Source organism: Camponotus floridanus, unplaced genomic scaffold (assembly GCF_003227725.1).
Source record: "Camponotus floridanus strain SB8 unplaced genomic scaffold, Cflo_v7.5 scaffold139, whole genome shotgun sequence".
Lineage (NCBI taxonomy): Eukaryota > Metazoa > Arthropoda > Insecta > Hymenoptera > Formicidae > Camponotus > Camponotus floridanus.
The window spans coordinates 47566-74007 of NW_020229258.1; the positions used below are offsets into that span (position 1 = coordinate 47566).

General features: G+C 33.1%; 1 protein-coding gene across 3 annotated transcripts in view; it reads right to left on the reverse strand.

The window, feature by feature from the left end:
- Nucleotides 1-24834, reverse strand: part of LOC105257277 — a 38782-nt gene extending 13948 nt beyond the window's left edge. For 2 of the 3 annotated variants that reach the window (XM_025406280.1, XM_025406278.1), the window contains exon 1: nt 24543-24834. The gene's annotated coding sequence lies outside the window, so the exon portion shown is untranslated. The remainder of the gene's footprint in view (nt 1-24542) is intronic. The other variant, XM_025406279.1, reaches the window with a different exon arrangement.
- Nucleotides 24835-26442: the final 1608 nt, after the last annotated feature.

Genomic DNA, 26442 nt, shown 5'->3' on the forward strand with positions numbered 1-26442 from the left:
TATAGTTATGTACAGAATTCAAGCGATTCAGAACGCATGCATCGTATCGTTACATAATACAATATATAAGTCTAATTTGTTTACAAAAAGTATACGTAGACTAATGATGAGAATAAAATATCGAAGAATAACAAGGACACGCATCGATAATTTGATTCTTTTTCAATATAATAAATTTTTCTAGATTTTCTTTTTTTTTCTACATTTCTTGTGTCTTTATCTGCTTCATGTTTATAATTAATTAATTTCTTAATTAGAAATCGCTTAGCTATTACATGATTCTTTAAATCATATAATAATGTAATTTAGAAAAAATCATATAATTTAGAAATAATTATATAATTTAGAGAAAAATGTTACTTCGATGTATTTTCCTCGCATAGGAACACAGTTTCCAAGATTCTTCATAGATTCGTTTTATGCATCCACTTGTTTGAGTAACACGAATTTCTGGCCGCACAAGTTTGATTCTTATCCTTCTAAAGGATGCGACCCTCGAAGAAGCTAGCGCGATGAGTCAACTAGCCGATATCTAGCTAGCTAGAAGTACTTGACTGTTAGCTATATATGCGGTGATTTTCAAGACACCCTGTAGGCACGCTCGGAACGGACGAGCGTGTGTTTGCGAGTATCTGTGTACATATAAACCGTGCGAGGTATATACTGCACCGAAAGTGGTTGACCCTGAGAGAGCTCGGCATAAAGGACTGATTCACCCCGGAGCTAACGCGGAAAGTCCTCTCGAGGAAGGAGCTCGACGTTTACTTGGCTCGATTTTGTGCACGATCTCTCCTCCGTGACATAATCTACGCAAGCAGTATATTAATGATTTTCAACCTTCAAACAAATCACAAGAATTGTGATCGAATATTCCATAGCTCCTTTTAATACATAGATCAGGAAGCTTTCCGTCATCTCTTTATCGAACGAGCAATAAATATATTATTATGGCAGGGTTTTTATTTTCGTTTATTTTGTACTTTATTTCTATATATTTATTAGCAACAAAATTGTGGTAATAACAATTGCGGAAATTTAGTTTATAATATTGTATTATTTGTATATTAATAACTCCTGATACTGATTTAGAATAAATAACGCTATATTAATTTTTAATGCAATAATAATCTTCATACAAGGTAACACTCTTCACACAATTGTTGCCTTTTACCTCAAACATACAATTACTCAAAAGTGATCAATTAATGAATCAAATCCTTTCTTTCCACCTGTCATACATCAAGTCAGTATATAATCTAATTAAATGTGTATTTCGTTATATTATCTTTTTCTCGCATCATATTTACTACACTTATGTTCTGTTACAAAAGAATTCGATGTATCTTACATATTTCAGTGAAAGCGTCTTACGTTCGTAAAAAAAATGCAATCGTAACATCGTTAAAATTCCATATCTTTAGTTTCTCAGAGAATTTATAATTAGATAAAAAAGCTTTAACAAAGTAATCTAACATATGTGTGACTTAACATATTAAAAATTTATTACATACAGAGTTTTGTAAAATATTTTAGCATATAAAATATTCATTCTTTTTTAACTAAATTATTTCCTGATACAAATATATTTATATCATTAAATATTCTTGGAAAAAATATATTTCGTTAATAAATTCAAAATAGTATAAACATATACTATTATAATCTAGATACAGAATGAAATTATTCGTAATTCGTGAGATATCTATAGATATAGAATATTAATTTTCGCGTAAAAATGATTTGTAGAAATGTAGGACAATTAAAAAATTTCTACAGTCTTGCTAAAGTTGTATTATAAATTATATTTTATCCTGAATATTAATATTAATATTAAAAACGCTTAATAATTTTACAACATTAATAAAATCTTATTGAATACCTAGAATCCTAGAAAGAATTTAAAATAAAAGACATTTTAAAATATGTAGTTCGTTAGGCAGTCATTTAGTTTGTATAAAAGATAATATTTCTCATATACAATTCTCCGTTAGATTGCTGGGATAAAAATTTTAGCTCCTATGATTCAACGTGACTAGAATTAATCCGCTTGAAAGGCGTGCATTTGACTCGCGATTGCGCTCGCTGGATATAAAGCGAGATAATTGTATATTAAATTGTATTAAAAAGTCTCGGGGATTTGCGAGATAAATATTTATGCACATTGTGGCGAGCAGATCGCCAGGAACGATCCATATCGCTGCTGGTCCTTTCCTTTGAAGAAGGACGAGAAGCGTATCATCAGTCTACCATGAAGCACGCGATTATCCTCGAGCTAAGAAAGATTCCTCGTCGTTAAAGGACATTCTTCAACGCGACATTGCCTGTGATTTACGAGACTCGCTCTACCGGGCTCGAAGACTTTCACCTTGATCGCAATCGCGACCGAATCTTGCGTAACTTTCTCTCTTTTTAGCATTATCTATGCATACTTGCCATTCGTTTAAATTCAAATTACAAGTCAATATCATGTGACTTGATGTATAAATAATTTGTTCCAATATTATATATAATGATACAAGGTATCGATTAATTTGTTGGTAAAATAAAATTTGAAATTACATGTAATTTTTACCATGGGAATTGTAGTGTATAATTCAAATATAATTCAAGACAATGTCTAAATTACTTGAATTATTGCATTACTAAAAGGCAACTTCTGTATTAGCATTAATGATTAAAGGGACAGTGGAAAATGACCGTAAGAATCACGACAACAGGACAGCACGACAGGAAGACCATCCACCTTTTCCTGCCTCTGTTTTCTAAATGTTTCAACAATCCACTATTACATTTCTTAATTCGTGATTTAAGTTTATATAAGAGAGAAACACACTCTCTCAGTGATTTCAATATATATATTCTCATTGGGGTAAGAGCGATTGTTCGCAAGCTCTAATGACATTTGGTTCTTAGAAATTTGCATTGGTGATCTCAAGGACAATTTTTTATTCGATAAATAAAACCAATTGCAACGGTTGGGATAGAATTATTATTGCGATTTGCGATCAAACTGATGGCGTATTTTAATATCGCGTGTGCGCCAAAGACCAGTTCTGCTTGTTTTCCCTATACACTTCATTGCCTGGACCTTCGGAACGGTTGAATGTTACCGATGTCCTTAGGCTTGCAAGTAGAGACAGTCTTAGACATTCGAAACGGAATTTCTTGTACTTTATCTCCTAAAGGTCCAGCGTGTCAGCCAGATGTAACCGGATGTATCAGTCATTCGATACCTCTATATCAGTCAGAAAACTGATCTTTTAATAATTATATCATATTGTGAAATAATATAATCTTCTTTTTATAGAAGTATTGTTACACCCGCGGATCATAATCGAAGCATGTGACACTCGCAACACTCTCGCGAAATAAAAAAACACTTTATTAAAAAATAACAAAAACTTTGATAAAGCACAACGCAGAATAGTACAATAACACAAAATACGAAACACATAATTAAAATACGCAAATAGTCGGAGCCATCCGGAAACGCATACGAACCGTCTGACAGCTCGCTCGAAACTCTCTTGTCTCTTCCTCTTGACTCTTCCTTTAACAAAACGTGTTAGGTAATGATTTTTAACACCGAACTCAGGGACGTAATAGTATGCTTTAATTCTTGCGAAATTTTATTATTTTTAATATACAAGGAAGATGCAGAAAATTGAAAAATTTTTTAAATATTATTTATGATTTTAAAAAATTGAATATTACCTAAAAATTAATTATTATGTCTTTATATTTGATTGAAATGATATTAAAACGATTTTCAAAAACAAAACATTGAAAAATATACACATCTTAGAAATTATTTCGAAAAAACTCGTTAATACTATATAATAATACTAGATATTAATTAATATCTTCCTTATACGGGCAACGGATTAATATTTTGTTAGAGAAAGGTATAATTAACAATATTAATAGGAATTTAACCACAGGTCTACCAAGCTTATATAAAATCTCCATTCGCGGTGTGGGGTGAAAGTGACGTGTCTTTTATCGAGAGGGCACGAAACGTCTTCGCGCGCGAGCGCGAGCCGATTATTCGCGCATGTCAGCGAATGCAAGATTCCCGAATGTGTTATTACGCTTATCTGTCGAACCAAGATGAATCGACCGTCGTCCGATGCAGACGAACGGATAGCGTTATAAGCCATTGTATGCTTAATTATAAGTGTAACCGGTCAATTTCACGGTGCGCGCGAACGACGGACCGATGGTCCAATTCCATTGTACCGAAGTCTTTAACAAGACCGTTCCTCTTCTTGTTCCGAAAGCGAATATCCGAAGCGGGCCGAATCGGAAAAGTATGCCAACAGACGCATCGATTACATTCTCTTTAGAAGATGAAGCGACATTGTATGTGTGTGTATGCGCGGATGCGCGCGTTATGCAACCGCGGTATCTGGAATCCTCAAAATGTCAAAGGTTTACTGTAGTAAATGCGCATCGTTCTCTCTTGTCGCTGAAATGCTTTTCTTACATTGAAGATCAGCTACGATTATTCAAATTAAGATAGAATTAAATCGATGTAATTCAATAAAGTGTAAATCACACTTCTTACGACACACAAATTTAAAGCTTGTGGTTGTATATTTAAATTAATAAATTAAAAATATAATATAAAATTAAAAATATAATATAATTTAAATGTAACACATATTTTTGCCAATTAGTGCAAGTAAAAATTGTAAAAAAATCTCCGAAACTTAATTGCTAGAATTCGAAATTTGCCTTAATAAATGTCGTGTTGTCTCGAATTGTGCAGACTGTTGCAGCGCATTAACATCCGCAATGACCTTTCTATAACACGAAAGCATCCGGCAGTAGAACGCTGATGACGACGACGACGACGACGACGACGACGATGATGATGATGATAGGGCTGAGACTCTCTGCGGCACATCCTCACCGACAAGCAACCTATACTCTTGCTTCCATCTAGAGTTGTGTGTTACTCAAGATACTTTACTTTCTACATTCCACGCAAGACAATACGTACACCCACACAAATCCGTTCCTTCATGTACCTGTCTGTACAAGCGAGACGTAGTTATTCAGGCCAGTCTGGCAAGCAGATGACAATTATCAAACATCTCCCTAGTTCTTATTTTAATTTATTAAATATTATTTAAAAAATATTGAAAAAATTTTTTAAACATTACACACACACACACACACACACACACACACACATATATATATTTGAATACAATTCTATTGATTCCTTCATTTTATAAAAAAATAAAATTTTAAATTATATAATATAAGGGATTTTATATTTCTGGTACGTAAACGAAAGTGAGAGTATCACTAGCGAAACTAGGAAGTATCATAAAGCGAATGGTTCGTTAGCGTTAATCGACATTATAATAATATCGATACGAGACACGAACGTTTAATAAATTTTGCTTATATTTAAATCTATCACTAGTTAGACATGTGTCAAATTCCGATTAAATTAGATGAATTAGCATATAAAGAGCAGCAAGTAAAGCCTGATCGATTTAGCACGATATTTATCTCCTCGCCTATTTCGCAGAATTTGCGCATATTTTTACTCATGAGAAAAGTTTCGCTTTCGCTGACAATTACCTGTAACTTCGACATTGCAAGGTTATATCTGAGTGTACTGGATAGGATAATTATAATTAACATCCGACGAGAGACTTGCCTTTTTTGTCCGCGGTCGTTATCCGAAGAATTCGTTGCGTCTCGTAATGCAATCTCTCGGATCGTAATACCGCTGTTACGGAAGAATACCGGTAATTGCCGCGGAAGATCGCAGATTAATCCAGAAAACCTGGCAAAGAAGTATCATATGTCAGGTAGCGCAAAAACTATTAACAAGAGAGTAATGAGAGTAGATGAAGAGCAACAAATCGTCGTTCTTTCTGCAATGGTTTTCAACTAATATTGTTCAAAAAATGAATACTCCTTCATTTTTGAAAAAAAAGAAAAATTTTATTAATTTAAAAACATATATATATATATATATATATATATATATCACTTTTAATGAATATTTAATCATGAAAACCGATAGCACTTTGGTGAAGTTAGATTTTAATGTCTTAGATATAAGAAAATGACTTCTGATGCTTATTAGTAATGATTAAGAGAAATTGCAAATGATTGTAATGATGTTGATTTCAGCGTTTCATTTCTAACAAATCATTTTCTACAGGCGTACAATTACAGTACGCATAACTGAAATTATCAAGTGTGTATGTTAAGATTGGCAGCTATTTATAATCCATTAGAAAATGATTGTACTGTACTTATATCAAAATAGTGGAATTATTTCTTACTGATTTGCCAATAAAAGTTGAAGCGGAGAATTAGTGTTTAAAGTATAAAATGATACGTGCAAAACATAAAATGTTGTAAAAAATAGAAACGCACTGTAAAAGTATGCGCATTCGTGTTGTAATAGGCATATCTATTGCTCTAGTTAAGGAAACTCTTCATCATAAAATATAAACAAAGCATAAAGGATAATTTGTGAGATATAAAATAAAGTAAATTCTTAACATTTAATGCGGATATATTCCAACACCATACGAATGTTTAAAATCGCATGCTTGAGTTCGTTCGAGAAACGCGATCATAAAAAAGACTTTAATGCTTGACTGATAGATAAGAGGTGACTTTAATGCTTGACTGACAGATAAGAAGTGACTTATGATTCCAGCATTGAAGTCACCAAGCGCGGTGACTTTAATGCTGGAATCATGGTGCGCTTACTCGTCGCTTAAAGTTTTTTTTCGGAAAACATTTATTTTTGCAATCAATATTTACATTATTCACGATCAAATATTTCCAGATTTTACTATTAAATATTATTATAGCTTTTGTTTTTAATATTTATATTTAAAAAAAAAGAAATCCTTAATAATCGCGATTTTAACTGATTAATGTGCTAATTTTCTTGCACGATCTTATCTCACTGTGCAAATGCAAGCAAGTTATTTTAAACTTTCGCGATGATAAAATCAACTGCGAATCCTCTTTCATAAAACGGAAGTTTTGAGCCACGCGATACCATGGATTTTAATCTACAATCTGATACGGGCTTAATTGTCGTTCTTTAGTTTTGTACAACATACCACTTTAAATCATTGAATCGTGTTACAAATTTTAAAATAATCACTTACGTTACGCGCAAACAATGCGTTATAATCTATGATAATATAGTATCGTTGAAGCATAAATAAGTATTCGCTTGTCACCTCGTTTTGCGCGACAAAAATGTGAATGCTGCTTGGTTAGATGTTGTATGTGGGAAAAATAATATCATTAAACGGAAAAATTGCAGCAGCAGTTTGTAACGACCTTGCGCTCAACAAGACGCTCACCCTTTCTCGTCCGGTGATCACGACGACATTGTGAAAAGGAATACGCATGTAATCCCGTAGTCCAGTTGTGAACATTTATTTAATCGTGTTTGTACATTTTGTACAAAATATCGCAATTTAATTTTTCCCAGTGTATATTAATATAAGAAAAAATTGAATGTAAATTTTTGCATTGAAGTTTTTTTTTGGATAAAGACACAATGAAATAATATAAATAATAATACGAATCATTACAGTTCTGCTATGTATAGATAAAGACATGACACAAGTGCAGCCAAAAAATATGTCTAAGAAGCAGTGATTGCAACATTGTTAACAGTTAAAGTCGGATATGTTACATAATTTAACCTTGGACAAAATCCTCAACGAGAGATTATCAGAAAAATTAGATTCAACGCGTTAACGGACGGGAAATAAGTGTCATATTTTTTTTGCATATTAACACTCTCGAGAAGTCATCCTATTTTGCTGAGACACATTTCTAACTGAAGAAAATATTCTGTCTGACATTCCTTTGGAATTTAATAGCGCAGAAAAGTTTTTTGATGGATGGCGTAACAAGAAAGTACCATTATGATTAAATTTATGTAATAGAAAAATTATTAGATAGCGGAGCTTGTTAGAACCGTATGATGATATAATCTAGAAAGATATGTTCTGGTAATTTCTCTCGATAACAGATGTCTAGTAAGGAGTCGATACATAAAGTGAAGTGACGGAAATAGACTTGGAAACGATTCGCTTTCGTAATCACCGAGATTCACGCACATCGGGCACAGAATGAATATTTAAAAATCTTTATGCTGAACACGTGCTTCTCTCGCGGACGAGAAGTTGCTAGGCTCTTTGTAAATTCTACTGTGCAATTCTCGGTAGATTTTTCTTCGCTTTTTCCAGCTTCAGTCTTGTCTCTTGATTTAAAAGACGTAAAAGACGTGATTAGTCTTTTAATATTTCTCGCATTTCTGTTTCATTTTATTTTTAGATGTACAGTTTCGTTCAAAAATAAAAAGCTAAGGCAATAAATCAATTAATGATTAAATACATCGCTCAGATTCTATATTAGACAAAAGATATTTTTTCGAAAATTTGATTGTATCATAAAGTACATAATTCGCGAAGAGATATTTAATTCTGATTTTATTTAATTATGCATACATTTTTGTATAGATGAATAAACCTTAATGCTTAGATGCAAGCCGAACGTGTCTGCAACAAGCTGATAACTTTCCGCATGTTTCTTAACGTTCATTAAACAACCAATTGAGATTCTAATTAAAAGCAGTATAACTGCATTTGGAAAGTGCCTTTCGTATGAATTTCTTTCGCTAACGCGAATCAAATGTGTGAGAGGAATATCAAAGTGCCAAAGCGGCGGCATATCGAAAAATGTTTTTACAATGATAAAAATACTTACACGAGCAAAGAGAGAAAATACGAATGAAAACCTGTTTCCGAGCAAATTGATAAACTGCAATAAATTTTTCATTAGAAATATAATGCTGTGCGGCAAGAAATAAAATACAGTTCTATTAATATTTTACGTTTTTATTTTAAATCGCAAAGAGACAGATATTTTATCGAATCGTTGCATATTAAATATTTTTTTTATTTCAATGAATGAAAAATATTTTTGTAAAATATAGTCATATTACTTTAACATATTAAAATAATTAATATTTCATTATCCGAAGAGATCCACTATCAGTAAAATTTATAAAATTTATAAAATTTATTAAGCTTTCATAAAATTAAGATTATAGAAAAAAGATATTTTATATGCACGATTAAATAAAATTAGAATCAAGTATCTTTTTACGATAACTTTATTCTATAATTAAATTTTTTCGGGAGAGCTTCCTTTTTCCGATGCGAAAGTAAGAGATCAGAAAACGAGGATCGGTTCAGGCTGGATCGGTTTGATTAGAAAGTGGGACAGGCTTGCAGTAGCGCGATACGGTTCCCCGGGGGCCTTGTCGACCCACACTTGCATAAGGCCCCCGTGTCGCATACCTCGGTGCAGCTTCATGTTCGCGCACATATTCACGTTTTCGATGTCACGTGTATATGTGTGTGGGCGCGGACATGAGTGCTCGCGCGCGAGAATTCACCCGAGGATATAAACTGCACTCACGAGCGAAGCTTATCGCCTTGAGGCGGAGTAGGCAGCTTGCAATGGACGAGAGGATCGGTCGAGGAAGGCATATTGCCACAACGACATTCCACGATAAACGTGATTTCGTTACAGGCCGTTTCATGCGTTATCCGAGGCGTTCCGCTTTTTCCAAGCGAAGGTGCATATCTCGCGTTGCACCAGGAAGAAGTCGTGACCGGGGCTGATATAACTATCGAGGTAATCGTCGAGACAACGAATTAAGCTTCTCGCCAGAGTATTGCAATCTCTATGATCGCTGTTGAATTTTGCATTATATTGGTCGGTTGGCGAGGAATGCCAAATACTAATACTCCTGCGACAATCTAGGGTATTACATTTAGCCATTCACGTAATCTTTTTGTAAGCCTCACTTCTCTGATTCTTAATTATATGTGATTCTGATTAAATTGATATGAATTTATTTCTTAATCTAAATTAAATATGTATATGCAAACCGTATGGATATAAAAAATATACTACTTTATAGTACAAATTTGAAAATTTATCGACTTGAATAATATTTGATCGAGAGAAGCGAACCTCTTCAGACAAGCGATTTTGATAAGACATAAATAATAATTGGCCACATTCTGTAGTCCTATAATATACATTTTGTCGTATGCAATTTGCCTGGAATTTAATTATATGACCATAAACGGTTGCGCGACAACGAGTCGACGACGAAATGAAAGTAGCAACCGATCGCGAGATAGATATACACGCAGTGGGCGAAAGAGAGAGGAGGTGCACGATGACGAGGATGGAAGGAACGACCTTGCTATAGACAAGTCTAATGTAACTAGGCGTGGTCTGGCTACGTCTCGCTGGTGATGATTTCGATTTCATTAAAATGGAGTAAATTAAAACGTTCGTGAAATCATTATCTTGTATTTTGCCGGTAACGAGCGTACAACAACTATCCGTACGATTATTTCGATCTGTCAAGTGTAGAGGCGGATACGAAAGAATCTCTAGAATGATCATTAGAAGAATGATTTCCCGTTAACTCCGGTCATTACATTTTATTTTTATACAATTTTAATTTCGGGCGCAGAAAGTAATTACATCAGGAGAATATCGACTGAGGCACGTAAATATTCGTTCTCAGGATGGAAATTGAAATGATGAAAGAAAGGCTTTTCAAAGACACGAGAGACATACAAAGACTCAAGTACCGCCTTCTTACAAATACCACACTAAAATAGAATCTCCGTGAATCATTCAAATCATTAATATATTTATCATTAATATATTCATTAATATATTTATTATCATTAGTATATTTGATTTTACTATAATAAAATTGAAGTACTTTGATTTTATTATAATCATTGTATATTTTCAAAATTATTCAACTTTAAAAAAACTTTTACAGCCGTTTTATGATTATTGTATATTTTTAAAATTATTGTCAACTGTAGACTTTTAAGTCTAAAGTCTTAATTTTTAAGTTTAAAACCTAACGTTAAAATAAAAGATAAAATCAAAATCCTTCAATTTTAAAATTTAAAAAATTTATAGTAAAAATTTAAATTAAACTACTTTCCAAATGATAAACATCATTAAAAATTGATAATGTGTAGCTTTGAAATATTGCAAGAATTATAATTTTATTGGTCGATTATTTTAATTCTTTGTACTGGATATCGTGAAAGTGTTTATTTATGAGTCTTTTATTGTTCGCTATCACCCCTATTAGATTGGCGCGTGCGACTTTTTGAGCTGTACAACGCAGAGTGTCTTGCTTTCACTTGTGAATTACATAATTTACAAGAATGTTTCGAGATCTACGCGCGAGATCGGCGACAAAAATTTACCGCATCATTTCTCGCCGTTTTCGTGCTCTGTGTATAAAAAAAGTTATCCAACACGATCGTAAGAACAGATATGCGTGTTAGCCGGATGACCTATCGAGAAGCATCAAGCTTAACCTTGAATAATCCTATTATGTTAGAGCCAACCCGTGGTCACTGTGGAACGAATTGTCGTTTCCTGAATGAGGAAACAAGTTTTTTTATATTCTACAACGAGGCTTTACTCGCTTCGCACTGGCGCTATACGCATTTTTATCACTTACGCGCGTTGAAGCATATTTTCTATTTGAGAAAATTTTATCCATTTCTTTTCAAATAAATGGAAAAGTTAAATTAATGATAGTAAAAATAAATATTACAGAAATCTTAAATCTTAAAGGAAATTATAAAGAAAAGTAAAAAATTAAAAAAATGTTTATTTGAAATTAATTTATATATTTAGCAAAACTAATTTCGGTTGCATTTCTTCAGCTGGTTTTTTCGATTTTTCTTTTAGAAGATTTTCCTTTAGAAGATTTCTTTTTAGGAGAAACTTATTTCCTTTATTTTTCATTGGCTGGAAAACATATGAATCACATGGTGACCATCCTGGCTATTCTGACAACTTCTTTCAAAAACCATATGACGGACAAAAGATTCGAAAAGGCATCATTGTATTTCAAGACAGTATTATATTGCTACACACATGTGGCAAACTTTACAAGGCGTTTTTGTTCACTCATCATACAATCGATTTTATATGTAATTTTTGCCTTTTCGAACCAATAAAAAAAAGTTTGATATCTTGGAAATATCTTTCTTTGAAACATATTTTAAGCAAATAAAATCGAATACATCGACGTATAAATTATGGATATGTATTTCTCAATAAAATTTTAATGCGATCTATCTGTTTGTAATTAATATGTCTCATGCTTTTCTGAATAAACATTCAACGATTCACATTTCTTGAAGCAAAACATCATGATTCAAAAATATTTTCCATTGATTTACATAGTTACGCATATTTTATAAATAATCTTAAAAATGTAATGATTTTTCATTTGAACTTTAGAACTCATAATTAATATAATTAAATAAAATAAAAATCCGTTTAATTAATAACTGAATAACCATGTAATATTTTCATATAGCCATAAGAACACTCACACTCCTATATAGCCATAAGAACACTCACACTTGTCATTGAAGGACGTGGGAAAAATTCGCAGTGTGTTTCTTCCTCAGATGTTCACGCATGAAACATACATTTCGAGATATCGTACTTTAAATCGGTCACACGTACAACGTCGGTTTTATTTTATTCCGAACGCAAAACTTCGATATGGATTTTCGATATCTTCGAGATGATTTTTTACTGAAATCGGAAGTAATTGAAATAAGAAAACCACATTTGTTCGTCACTCGATAAAATCGCGTATTGCGACGATCGAACTCGGATGTTTGCCGTTCAATTGACGCCATCAATCGAATCGAAGGAATTTATTTGTGTGTTATAACGGTCACTACATGGATTACGAAACGTCGCCGATTTGCGAAACTCGGCCGTCTAAGGTGAAACTAACGCGGTTTATTATAGCGAACCATTGAATTTAGCATCATTAATCTCGCGCAAATTGATAATTTGCTATCTCAGCCGCAACGCATAATTAACACGATTGCCCAAATTGTCGGCTAGAAACAGTTCCTCATTATTTAGTCGCTTGTGTGTTTGCAGTTAATAAAATTCCTAAAAATAAACGAACCAGAAATATAAGTAGATAAAAATAAATAGTCTTGAGATTTTTCTAAGCTATCCATAGTAATTTGCCTCGCATTAATAAGCATATGAATATATTAGGTTTGTGTCGATTTTATATGAATTTCATATATTCCAGTAATTTTTCAGAAAACATATATAATTAATTATCTAATATCTTTTTTAATTCTTTCGATCAAACATAAAAAGTAAAAAGAAAAATTCTATTTTTTCTTTGAGAATATTTTTTATTCAGGATTTTTTATTCAGGAGAATATTTCATATTATCAGGATTTTTTCGAACTATGCCTTGCATATGATATTGGTCTTGCAGTGATATTTTATTCATTGCATTTGAATTTTTTAAAATTCCTTTCGTATTTTACATTCCATGCTATAGACAAGTTGCCTTTCTACAGGCAAGACCTTTATCATTTATCGCGCACATTCCGTCAAATTCGATCAGGGATTCGATAGGGGAGATCGCCATTGTTCGCGGAACCGGATTTCGCGGATCAAGAGACTGGATTCCCTGGTCAGTGAAACGAAACTGTAACGCCAGGAGTTTGAGTCGGTACAGCATTGCTGGAGCTGATCGGACATTGGCAGCAAGTGAAAGTGTCGCCAGGTCGTGCGTATTATTATATGTACTCACATGCGATCGATATTTTAGAAATCTCAAGTCTCGTACTGAACCGATCCGGTCATACCAGGCGATCGCGCATGACTCTGCTTTCTGTATTCCTGTTTCTGTTTTTGCGTTTTCGATATCGCGTGTCTGCGGGAGGAGGGGGGGGGGCAAAGATTGCAATTTTCGCAATTTTTATCTTTAAAGTAAAAACGCATATTTCTGTATCTGATAGACAGATGTGTCCGCGAAGGACGGCAATGGAGGACATCGCTCAATTACACGATTCGAATAAGTAGGTGTGTCGAAAATAGTCCGGTTTCCGTCAACGAACGGTACAAAATCTATTCGAGGCGTGTACATGCGGGTAATTACCGTTATATACGACATGTAAAGATAATGCAAATAACATTGTGCCGTTTTTGCGTGACATTCTCTTCTAAAGCCTTTTCTTTTAATTGTAGAAGCACAATTGGTGCTATCTAGATATCCAGAAAGACTAAAGTCGATTTAGAATTTCATTTAAATGACACAGAGTACAAACTTTGAATAAATTTAATCATCGACCAGTATTATGATACGTTAAAGAAATTAATGATATACCCCGTTATATACACTGTGGTTTCGCTATAACCGCAAACGTTACCACACTACACGATCTTAAGTTGAAACAAAATGCAAAATAAAATAAGCACAACCTAAAACCCATAACTGACACGCAAGTTTGAGAGACTGTTACATAAAAATCTTACACGATAAATATCTAATGCTGCTTGTGTAATAAAATATACATTTTTTTAACAATGCAGAGAAATTTTTTTTAAGGAGATGAGAAAACTTTTGCGATGATTTAATTGACTGTGATTATGGAAAAAATATCAACATATTAAAAATTCAAAAAATAAAGACTATTTATAAACAATTTCTCAGTATGTAATGTATATAATTTTTTTAAATTTTAGAAATTTTAATCATTAAAAAAGTCTTGATCTTGATATTTAATTCAAAGTAGAAACAATGCAAAATTAATCTCACATGCGTAATAATAAAATATAATTTATTATTACAGACATGGTTTGCGAACTGGATTTAAAACTCACAAAATGGTTCCCTTGCCACTTGAACATGAATTTTCGAATGCATAAATTTTCGCGAAAAGTATCACGCTGAATGTCATAATGTCTAATCGAGCTAATCAACCGACACGAGCGAGTGAAACTTTAATATGATTGAAATAGCGTTCATACATGGACGTAAATCCGAATATACGAGTTCAAATTGCACGAAAACACTCGATATTTGATGTATTTATGATGTAGAACATCATTTTGTGTAACGAACATTCATATGTTACAAAAAAAGGAACAGAAGAAGAAAATATATGGATAAAAAATATGACAAAAGAACACATGTTGAAGATTTTTTTTGAATACTTCTGAAATAGCCACGATCTTAGCGGTTGTCAAGAATTCAGAATGAATTATAGCCAGGGAAAGCTTAACCTGGCCTTAAAGGAATCTCGGCGAAGCAGCACCAAGGACGACTTGATTCGAATAACTATACGACGATGCCTCCACCGCGAAAAGGTTAGCCTAATTAATGCGGCTGACCGATCAGTCGGATGATCCTCAATTTCATACTAAATGTAAAAAACAAGAATTTAAATGTCCGGTTACGTAGAAATGTTTCTCTGGAAAGAAACATGTAATCGATTTTGCGCAGATCTTTTGAACATCTTAAGAGGAATATTTCAGAAACATAATATAATTTATTCGGAGATTATAATCAATGGTATATCTCGAAAAATAATTTTTTATCATCATACGTACAATATAATATATTAATTTCAGTATCTCTCTTTTGCAACTATTTTTATAAATCTGGCATAATATTTATTCATTTGTTTAAATTTTATTTCTCTCTCTTTTCTCCTGTTTTTGTAATTTTTCCCTCTCTGTAATGAATAATATATTATTATTATTATATAATTTTGTAAAATACGATAAATATATTAAAGTGTAGCACATTTTTATATAAATTTTTTTTGTATGACGTGTATACTTTCTTGTTTAAAATGCAGATATTAGCGTCTATAGCGTCGAGTTCATTTAGCATTATTTCCATTGTATTCTTCTTAGGAATTTACATATACCGTCAACATGAGAATTATGTAAAGTAATTTATTCTTAACGCAGTGATGAATGAGAGACAAGTCTTTTTATATTTTCAAGGAGGAACTATTTTAGTCGATGTTACGCTGTTGTTAGATGACTACTCCGTCTGATGTCCACAAATGTCTTAATTCGCTAATTAATCTTTGACGTTTACAGAAAGGTAATTTATTGTGTGAAGAAAAAAAGGAGAGTAGCATAGATGTCGAGTATAACAGAGAGAAAATCAATTGTCAATGAACGATCGAGCGATTGATCGGTCAATCAGTTAAAGAGGTACGCTCGGAGAAAGCTGGAGAGACGTCCTTAGGACGTCTGTGCAATATCATCAAGGCCGTTTTCCTCAATCGCTGCCGACGATTCCACCGCGAAACCGTTAACCTAATTATTTATTGAACGGCCAATCGAGCGAATCGCATTTCTCGGACAGTAGCGGAGGTGGAAAATAACAGGAAACGTAGCGGGCATCGCATCGGCATCGATCAAAATGATTGCGAACCGTGTAATCGGCCAATAGTCCGACGTAAGCTTAGTATTTTTCATTTCGAGCGACCGTTCATGCACTCGTTGATTTATGAAACGCGTCTTGCGTTCCAACAATCAATTGCCACATCTGTCCATTTTAATTTAAGTAATTTCTTAAGTGAATTGTACGTATTAGAAATGTAAAGGCGCATGCTTTCTAATTTCTTTCAAAACAGTTTCATTTGCATAAATCTTTGATAAAAAAATTATCATTTTCCCTAGTTTAATTATCGAGATGATTAGGCCACCTTGGACTTCTTCCATTCACCCATCTTTGTCGTTCGCAAATCTCCTCGTGTAAAAGAAAAAAGAATAAAACGACCATTCGTGCGGTTGATTGTCCAATTTTATCCGTCGTTCGAAACGGCACTTGTCTTCGCCCATCAAGGACGTACCTCAATTCTTTTGTGTATCGTCTAACCCAGTTACAGTCGCGACATGCGAACATATGTACAGTTTGCATATCTCTGTTCTGTATGGATGGGAATAGTGTCGCGAGGCAGGAGGAAGGGATTAGATCCTCGAATACATTCCGTCACTTGGCGCGACTGTAATAAATGGCGACCTGACGTAACAGGTTTAACCGTCTCCGGCGCCATTTGGAGAACGGTGAACGGAAAACGACCGTCTGGTTGTAACGTGATAAGCAAAAGTTTGTTTCGAGCCATTGGCGTTGATGGCTCTTACAAATCAGCCGAAACAGCTGATGGGAAAGGTCGACAGCACTGCCTGCAACTTCCTGAATTAACTCGATTCAATGTGCATTCAATCTTCAATCTCGAAATCTCGATTGATATTTTCGAATTGGCATCTAATAGCGAGAAATAAATTTCGTTTTTTATATGATTAACAATTTTTTTTCTCATTCTTCTATTTTTCTAAGTCGACCGATTGATAAGGAAATTATTATAATTGAACAAAAATACTATAAAATAGCTATTTAAAGACTATGAACATAAAACCTATTATACTTTCATTTACAAAGAAATTGTCTTGATGCGAGACCATTTTCTTTCCGCTCGATTTGCCACGCTTTTCAACTAAAATATCATGTTTCATAAATTTAATGATGGCAGAGACTCTTGCATGGATGGCCTTTTTCTTATCATTTGCAGTCGCACTGCCTTTATTTTGTCAAAACATCGGAACGAATAAAAGCGCGATCAGCGAAGCGGCGCGCGGATAAAATCATCGACTCGATGAGAATATTATCCGTGCGAATGGCGCTCTCGTGACAAACTATCAATTACTATACCAGCCAAGTAACGTTGTGACGTTGTGTCTATGTCGAGGAGTCGTAGACCCTCGTCGAAAGTCTAACGTGCGCCGATAGAAACTCAAATGAAAGCTGTCCGGCCAAGGGAGCGCGCGAGCGATCAGAGTGGGAGAAGTCTCTCGATATGTGCGTGCACACAATACAACACATGAACACTCGCGATTGATTTTTATAACTGTTACGCGCGATGTACAGCGAGATTTTTCTTTTCCTTTCCCCGCCACGTAGAAATTCCCAGTCACGAAGATCGATCCGATCGATCGCGCGAATGGAGTCTCGAGCGAGTAAGAGACACCTGTGTAACTGCACGCGCACGCGAGGCTCTTCGATTGGAAAGAATCGGCATGGATTTTCACTGATTGTGAGAGCTACTCCAACGGCGAGCGCAAGAGAACGACGGCTTAATTTCATTCGCTTTCGATCCAGCGGATTTGCAAACATCTCTCTGTGGACCATTCAAATATTAGAAATCTGCGGTGCACACAGTCACTCGGTTGATTCTTGCCTGCGAAAGCGTAGATAGGCTACAGTTCGCCAAAAAGGAGACACGGCATTCATACGTGAACATATGTTACGTGTCTACGACAGCCAATTAAATTGATTTCACTCGGACTTGAAATATATCTCGTTCGAGTTTGGTTTCCGATCTTGATGCAATGAAGGGATCACCCCGCGAGATGACCTATATATCCTAAAAACGTTCCGCAGAGCGCTGACAGAGAACCGCGGCAAGAAAAAGTCCAGTTATCTCGGTACCGATATGTTAATTCAAAAGTAATAAGATATTTAGCGAGGCCTCCTTCTCTCCCGATCCGGTCTTGAGAAGGGCCGGCCGAACGAACGATGAGTCTCGGTCAGGTGAGCCAGACGAATTTTAAATGGTGAAAGTCCAGCCCCGGAGAGCGATCATGCCTGAAAGAAAAAAACGCGTTGTCCTATCGCGATTTTTTGCACAGCAACAAGATCCACGCGCAGGAATGGGGTGAAAAACTCTCAGCTTGCGAGGAGGTATTACGGCTTATCATCGCAATAATTTATTGAAAATTGAACGACCTAGCGATACATCTGACTCATGACATCTCGAATCTTGGCGCGACGAGGCATTAACGTGATATTTCCCTTAAATAGATTTTTATAAATAATTATATATGTATCAAATATATTTTCATCTTCTAAAAAGATGACAGCAGTTCTATCAACAATGATAAATTAATTGATTAAAATTTTTATCTACAATTTTAATTGATAATATTAAATTTTCTTTGAATTCTTCGCATATACAATTATTGAACAAATATTAAATATTGATATCATTTATGTCTCACGTAAACAATATATATATGCAAATTATTGTATATAATTATATTGAAATAAAGATGATGGAACTTCACATATCAAACACTTGCGGTTCGAGAGCTACGAAATAATGTTTGCGAAACGTTCACGATTGATGAAACGATGGTACTCATCTTGGTGCACACGCATATGTGGTACAGCTGCAGGTGCAGCCTCGTGATGTCACCATCCATTGTTCGGCGACATTCGATGGTGGCAGAAACGCACGATTCATGTTTCTCAAATATAGTGCAATGACTTTTTACGCCATTTTTATTATACTCTTTCTCTTTTTTTTTCGGGCGAACGGACCAATGAATGGACTTTCCTCTCGTTGCCGAAAGGCTCGATTAAAATAGGATAATGTATGTGTGCAACAGCAATTAAATAAGCATGAATAAAATAATTTATTATGTCTTCTTGAATTTTTTAGAAACGATAAACAATTGAAATTTATTATGAATTATAAGAGAAACCAGAGAGAAAGAGAGAGAAAGAGCGCTATGTGAAATTCGTTATTGCCATTAAATGTGTATCTGCATCGCGATGCACATGTTTAACCACCGCCGGCAGTCGCTTCACTCATGACCCATATCTTAAGAATGTTTTATAAAACTGGTATGATAATCGAAATAAATATTTCATATATTATATTTATCTACCATTATACAGAAATATCAATAATTTTTATCTTGGATTTCTTTTAATTATAATATATAATATTTAATTTGTTAATGTTGTCTTAGTAATAAAATAATTTAATGATTTTATTTAATTATTATAATTTTTTATTTAAGAATATTTTATAAATATATATATAAAATTAAAATCCATTACAAAATTTTATTCTGCAAAAATAAATGAAATTTTTTTATAGGGAGAAGGAAAATCGATTCAGTGTCATTATTACGTCCGTTGTCTAAGGATTAAAGTTGATTAATTTATGTAATGATTTATTTCAATCAAATAATTTATGTTTTCTATCTTTTATTGATTTATAAATACACAAGGTTAAGTGTATGACTAACGCATTATAATTATCATATTTCATTTATAGAAGAAAATTCTAAAGTAGACTAGTATGATTCTTCTCTCTCTTTCACAGATAATTTAAATAAAAAATTTTTATATAATTATATAATTATATTTTTATATAATTATGGAATTTCAATTTCTCTGTAAGATCTCGATGTTTTTGTTAATCTAAAGGATATTTAACTAAGTTCTACCTGTCATTCGACCTTGCCACGGACACATTTAATTACATCATTTATCTCACGTCCGCACATTCGATCTCGTTTCCTAGAGAGTCAAACCCGACAATTTCATTTCGCATAATTAGATATTAATAATGCGCCAAGTCGTGCCGGAAAAAAACGCTCACTACTTTCGACTGCGAAGAAAGCCCGCGTATCCATAACTGCCGAGGTAGGCATAAAACTTTTACCGCGGCGTGCGCTTTACAACCGTAACACGAACTCGAGAAAGGGAGGAAAAAATTCGTCAGGGCCCGGCCGGCGTCCGTGGAGTTCCGGGGCACGGCTCCGGGATGCATCGTTTGCAGGCCGGTTCGACTACATTTCGTGTGACGACGCACATTCTGTCGCTTCATATGCATACGCAATACATACACGCGCACAAGTGCATACAAATCCTGTACAAATACAGAGAGGTTCTTTCAAGAGGAGCTCTTTCCAAATCTCTCTCTCCGTGGTCGATCGCGAGGCTTGTAACCAGACAGAGACCATATGTAAAATATGTACATGTGAAAAGCGATCGACCCGTGGCTCACTTTGTGCACTCAGGCCTTTGCGTCTCGCCGCATCTCTCGATGCGGGGAACCTCGAATTCTACTTCGTGTGCTATTATCGAGTGATTAATTCCGTCTCCTCGCTCACTTTGCATTTTGATACCTGGGAGAGATAATGGGCCACTATATAAGAAATTGCGCGAAATGGAGATTAATCGCGCGCCCGCAGTTCGCACGATCGTCGATCAGTATGACGCTTATTCTTCGTGTCCTGTTTAAGTAGATTGTAGAAGTGACAAGGAAAAGGAAGAGAAAAAGGTGAAAGATTACTCGAATTCTTCGCGTTAATAGATTACCCCTTGGTGACATCACATTGTGATATTAAAATAATATATTGTTGCTTTAATATGAAGCTTTAATGAAGCGCATCTTTACAGGCGTTTTCAGCATTTCCAACTGTTTAATTTTAACGATAGATTTTTAAAAATTTTAAATGTTAAATTTTTCATGAAAGAGAAGTTTCGAACCACATTAATTTCTTGTCGACAAATAAATTAATAATTTCGTGACAGAATAATTTTTTATTATTCTCAATTAATAACGCGAGATTTATAATATATATATATATATATATATATATATATATATATATATGTGTATTTTATTTATTTATTTATTTCTCCTCTCTTATTCGTGAGATATTAAATTCCTGCAGGAATCCTTTCATGGTGCAAAGAGTCGGGATATCCTCGAGCGCAGTTGAGAGATTTCAGGATAGATATAACCACCCACGTACGAGCATATTCGTTCCCAACATTAGACTAACATGATTTGATCTCTGACGATGTACACGTACCTAACGTACATTCGCGCGTCCATTCATCCGTCTCTGCTTGCCCTAATCTTCCCTTCTCGCACATGCTTCGAATCACAATTTCAAGTATCTTAACTATCTACCGATTGCAAATCATGCACAGAATAATTAAATAATTTCATTCGATTAATATTAAAAATGCTTTAAGTATTATATTTTATATAAATAATACGTTATATTAATAAACGATTAATTGCTGTAAATTTATATCTCTTACGTTTGATATATTTTATTCGTTTCTTTAAAAAAACAGATATTTATTAAAAGTTTATTTACCAAAAAAATTATTCATTAAATATTTAAAATTATTAGATGGAAATTTTTATATAAAATATAAGAAATAAAAATTTATAGTTTTTATAAATTTCACAAATACAAGTAATAAATTAACATTACAAATTACTCACCTCAACTCGGTCGTCGCTTATGCCTTTCCAAGTTTCCACTTCTCCTGTTTGTTCTTTGCTGCGTCTTCATCTCCTGGCACTCACACGGTATTCAAAATAATTACCATCATACGCGCACTAATTATTAGTCTATGTGTGCGGCATTTTAGCACTCTCGTCATTGATCGAAAGAATAAGCTTTACGAAGAATGATTTTCAGTGGATGAATCATGTAAAATACACACGTTTCAATAAATCAGTGACTATGTGATTATTCTAGTTAAAGCACACTAATCGTGAAAATTAATTAATCACGTGAGATTAATAATTATTAATAATTATTAAATGATCAAATAAAATGCATGTGTATACTAAGGTTTGTAAGAATAGTAATGTGCAAATTTGGCTGCGCGATTTTTTTAATAATAAATCACAACTGTAATGCAATTTTCCCGACGCAATGTGAAATAAAATGCACGTATATGCTTTCAATGTTTGGAGACTTAAGTAAAGTATTATGGGTATTTTGATAATTAATGCACATCATATTAATTAATCATGTTTTTGCAAATCGTGTGAATACCATGAAGGAGCAGCAAAGAATACACAAAAAAGAAATAGGAAGAGGAAGTCTAAAGAAGTATTAGACGATGGCGGGGCCATAATGAGCTAAACGCTAAACAATTTATAATATTGTTTATTTATTATTTATGGTTTTTGTGAAATTTATAAGAATATGATTTCTATTTTTTATGTTTTTGATATAAAAATTTATAGCTGAAACTTTCTTTCTTTCTGTTATTTCTATTTAAAATCTATTTAAAAAAAGCCAATGAAAATTTAATTTTGCTCAATAATCATTTTTTGAAATATTAATTATTTTGGACATTACTCTCTATATAATTTAAATACATTTGGATATAGTTTGCAAATAAAATGTTTTATAAACTTTGTTACTGTAGAGCATTTTATTTTTAGACGGTCGCTTTCCTGTGAGTGGCGTTCATGTATTATATTATTATTTTATTATATCCCTTTAAATTTTATTAATCTAACACTTCTATCACGAGAAATTAAATTTGCATATACAGCATAAAATGCATATATATAAAAGTTTATTGGACAATGTGATTTCTGTTTTTGCAACGAAACATCTCATGATTTTATGATGATATTAACAAATCTCAGTAAATACTATTTGTTTATGTATATATTTTTAAATAATTATAAATAACTAAAATTTAAAACATTTTAATTATAATATATAATATAAAATTTATATACAAATATCAAAATATCGAAATATTTGTATCGAACAACTCGTACCTTGATATTATTATTTAGACTTTTCTTAAAAAAACAAACTAATAAATATCTTCTTTTATTTTCAAGACAGCATTTTCTCGCGATTAATCTGATTTTTAGCACAACAAAATAAATACATTTTTTTAAAAAAAATAATTTTATGCATAGAAATCAGAATAAAAATAATTAATGCATTAAGTGAATAGAAAAATCAGGACGGATTATTATTGATTGTAAATGTGGTGGTACGTATAAACATCGTAAATCGAACATATCTAAGAATTATGGCGATGCTTATGATCGTATGTATATATCGTATTTCTGCTACTGGGTAGCAGATAAAGAACGTTTATGAATCGTAAGCTCTCGCGCTGTTGTGCGCATTCAAATCACCGGTCAGTGCTCCGCTTGGTTATCTATCTCTGTTATAAGTCAGGAATCGCGCTGCGCTTTCGCGTGTCCCGGGAATATTAATATAAATGTTATTTCGCAGACTTACATAGGATGGCAATTACGCGAAAATTATTATGTTCTTGCGGTTAACTTTAGATAATTAATAAATGAAGACAAGCGCAATGTTGCCTTAAATAAAAATATCTAAAAGATTTAAATAAATTTCGCAAAAATTTTATACAAATATTTTCTATAAATCATTACATAAATCAATAATAGCTAACATTTTAGCACACTCGTCTTTCGACATCCTATTTCGTCACTTCACTCTCCATAAAAAGTGAATGGCATCGACAGACGTATATCATAAAAATGCCATAGCTAAGTCAAATTATGAGTTTATAATTATTAAAATTTTTATTATGCAATTTAAATTTGTACTACTTAGTTTGCGATTGTAAAAGGGAGAATTAATTCTCACAATCTCATATAGTACATAAAATTTCTCTTGAAGGAGAGATAAATCAAATATTTTTTATATTTTTTTTTCAATTTTGTATTTATTCAATAATAAGTATAATATTATTAAGATAAATAATATAATTTTCTTAGTCCTGAGGAACATATTAAGAAAAAGAAACAATAATTTGAAATAAAATTTATTTATTATTTTCCTCTTTCTGTCATTTAAAACAAAATATATTTTAGCTTGAATAAAATATTCTTTTGAATATTCTTTTGAAAAAAAATTAAATTAATTAATTGTTAGAAATTATGTATTATATATATGCTCCTTAAGATGTAGAGGAAAATCTTTTTCGTGTAACTTACCCTGACCGCTCCTAAATCCCCATGGCACAGTATATACCGGTAAATACGAGTAATCTCTCTCGTCACTGGTAATTTATGCGTTTGTCGAAATTTCAAAATTTCCACACGTTTCACTCGCGATCAAACTGTGACGAAAAGAAAACAAAAAGTGAAAAATTGGAACGAGAACTCACGAGAAAGACCGGCCTATAAAAAGAAAGGGCGAAAAATTACGTATAACTCAAAGACGCTGGTAAGACCAGCACGTCCTTCCCTTACGATAGAAACGGACTTTGGGTCTCCGCACTCCGGCCCCGACCGTTCCTCTCGGTGCAAAGGACTCATGGGTCTTTGCGCCTGCGCATCAGAGCCCCTTCTACCGGTTAATAAAAGGGAGAGGTGGAAGGAACGACCGACAACCCTCTTTCTATGCATACGCTTCTTTCCGCGAGTTGTTATTGTATGTGTGCGTTGTGCATTTGTGTATGTGCCTACCTTTATACCTGCGGGTGTACCTGTTTAGGTGGCAGCACCTCGCTCGATAGGTGCACCTGATGGAATGAGAGAAGTCTGGAGCAAGGTGTACTGGTACCTGCTTATCTACCCGCATGAGAGCTGATATCGACGTTTATTTATAATCTGTTTAATTTAGAAGAATAATTCATATTCTGATCTTTTTTTCTAAAATTTTCTAAGATATAATAAATAAATTTTCGAATAGACACTTATTGTTTTAGTAAGTTTTTTAAAAAGAATGAAGACATTAGTAAATTAGTAAAAAGTTATTTAACATCCTTATTTCAAAGGGATATATTTAGATTTTATTAAATTTAAATTGAATTTATTTGTAGTCTGTCATGAAACAATTAATATTTTAGAAATAAACGCAAAATCGATCGGGATTGCAATTTTTTCATTAAATAAGATTAATTATTAAATATGAGAAAAATGACACACTCAATTTGCACATGAGCGAATTAATTTTTAAAATTTTTGGTCACATATCAATGAAATGAAAATACAATATAATTATTAGATATTACTTAGACTTATTATTTTCATATCATAATATAAAGCGATAAAATACTGATATAAATTTTACAACAATGAAACGTTTTAATTGATTATTTAATCTAAAAATTTGCTATAGAATTTTTAATCTCTAACATGTATATAAGATTTTTTCAATCAAAGAATTAATTATAAATTTAAGAAAGGATAAATCTCAAATATAATTCTCTTTCAATTACGTTAAATAGGAACATTTATTACGTAAATTCACTAATTGCTCGCGTTGGCCCCGACTGTTGTTCCTTCTGACATCGAAGTTCTTCCATTCAAGCGGTCAGGACAAAAAGATCCGTAAGAATTCGCGACGTAACACCTTATATCTCGTTGTTAGGAATCGTTGGAGAAAAGGGATGAGAGGAGGGAAAGGGAAGCTAGTGCTTCGACAGACACTTCGATGCACACCGGTGAACAACGCCGTATACGTTAATCATTCTCTCGTCTTCCTTTCATTCTTCTACTTCGCTTTCGTGCTCGGCTATGTTTGAAGAAGGAAAGAAGATTTTCAAATTCTTCGAATTTCTTTCTCTCTCTCTCTCTCTCTTTCTCTCTTTTTTTCTTTAGTCTTTTTCACTGCTTCCTTCCGCTCGTACTTAACAAAGCGTCATTTCTTAGCTTGTTTCTTTGAAGGAAAAAATATAACATTTGTTTTGTGCATAAAACAAATTACTCATATTTTAATAAATTCGGTGACTTTAATTTAAAAAAAATTATTACATCCTTTACCTTTAATTAAAATTATCACAATTTATATTATGTATTATGTATTATGTATTATACAAACTTAACAATGTTATAATTTTATTATGTTATTTTAATAATATTATAAATGTATTTTATATATATATATATA